The sequence below is a fragment of the Schistocerca serialis genome, chromosome 7, assembly GCF_023864345.2.
Source record: "Schistocerca serialis cubense isolate TAMUIC-IGC-003099 chromosome 7, iqSchSeri2.2, whole genome shotgun sequence".
NCBI lineage: Eukaryota > Metazoa > Arthropoda > Insecta > Orthoptera > Acrididae > Schistocerca > Schistocerca serialis.
Genome location: NC_064644.1, coordinates 406,251,334 through 406,253,003, shown reverse-complemented (window position 1 = coordinate 406,253,003; position 1,670 = coordinate 406,251,334). Strand labels below are relative to the sequence as shown.

Here is a 1,670-nt window from a genome sequence, read left to right as displayed (position 1 = left end):
CGAAACTTAACTCCTCCCGAACAGACCATCAAGGCCCAACTGTACCGACCGGCCGCCATGTCATCCTCAGCCCATAGACGTCACTGGATGCAGATATGGAGGGGCATGTGGTCAGCACATCGCTCTACATCTACATCTACATCCATACTCCGAAAGCCACCTGACGGTGTGTGACGGAGGGTACTTTGAGTACCTCTATTGGTTCTCCCTTCTATCCCAGTCTCGTATTGTTCGTGGAACAGTGATTCGGCTGTATGTCGGTTTAGGAGACCGGAGCCGCTACTTCTCAATCAAGTAGCCCCTCAGTTTGCCTCACAAGGGCTAAGTGCACCCCGCTTGCCAAGAGCGCTCGGCAGACCGGATGGTCACCCATCCAAGTGCTATCCCAGCCCGACAGCGCTTAACTTCGGTGATCTGACGGGAACCGGTGTTACCACTGCGGCAAGGCCGTTGGCCCAGGTTAATGTAAGCACGAGATAAACCATTGCAACTATGAAATGCTGGTGTATTAACTGGAAATTTTGTCAATTTGCGGTAAGGTCTTATGGGACCAAACTGCTGAGATCATTGGTCACTAAGCTTACGCATTACTTAATCTAACTTAAACTAATTTACGCTACGGACAACACACAGAACCATGCCTGAGGGAGGACTCGAACCTGCGACGGGAGGGGCCGCGCAGATCGTGACATGGCGCCCAAGACCGCGCGGCTACCCCGCGTGGCGTGTATTAATAACCGATGTAACGGCCAGGATATTGAATGCAAGCATGCAAACGTGTATACATTGTGTTGTACAGGTGCCGTATGTCAGTTTTTGGGATGGAGTTCCATGCCTGTTGCACTTGGTCGGCCAGTACAGGGTCGATTGCTGTTTGCGGATGACGCTGGATTTGTCGTCCGATAATGTCTCATATGTGCTCATTTGTAGGCAGGTCTGGTGATCGAATAGGCCAAGACGACATGTCGACACTCTGTAGAGCATGCTGGGTTACGAGAGCAGTATGTGGGTGAGCGTTGTCGTGTGGGAAAACACCCCCTGGAATGCTGTTCAGGTATGGCAGCACAAGAGGTTGAATCACAAGACTGTTGTATAAGTTTGAAACCCTTGTGCGTGGGATAACCATGAGAGTGGTTCCGCTGTCATACCTCCTTCTAACGAACTCACGGCCGCCAGTCACAACCGAGGCAGGTCCAGCTTCCGTAAGGAAATTCAACAAACCTCCACCCTGCCCTCCAATGAGCTCTCGCTTCACACCATTGAAGTCGCAAACGTCAGTGATTTCGGATCAGTGGAACGCACGCTACAGGACGTCTGTCTCGGAACTGTCCTTCAAGTAACTTATTTGTAACAGCTCTTGTGCCACTGTGGTGCCAACTGCTGCTCAAATTGTTGCTGCAGACGTAGCAAGATGCGCCAGAGCCATACGCCGAACACGATGGTCTTCTCTGTCGATAGTAGCACGTGGCTATCCGTAGCCCGACGTTCTTGCGACCGTACGTTCTCGTGACCACCGCTGCCAGCAACCATGTACTGTGGCTAAATTCTCGCCAAGTCTTTCTGCAATACCGCAGAAGGAACACCCAGCTTCTCGTAGCCCTATTACAAGATCTCGTTAAAACTCGGAGAGGTGTTAACGGCGCTATTGACGTCTTAAAACCACTCTTTAC

The 1,670-nt window shown here is 51.4% G+C and overlaps 1 pseudogene; it reads right to left on the bottom strand.

The window, feature by feature from the left end:
• Positions 1-337: 337 nt before the first annotated feature.
• On the bottom strand, positions 338-455 carry LOC126413363 (5S ribosomal RNA; annotated as a pseudogene).
• Between the last annotated feature and the right edge of the window lie 1,215 nt (positions 456-1,670).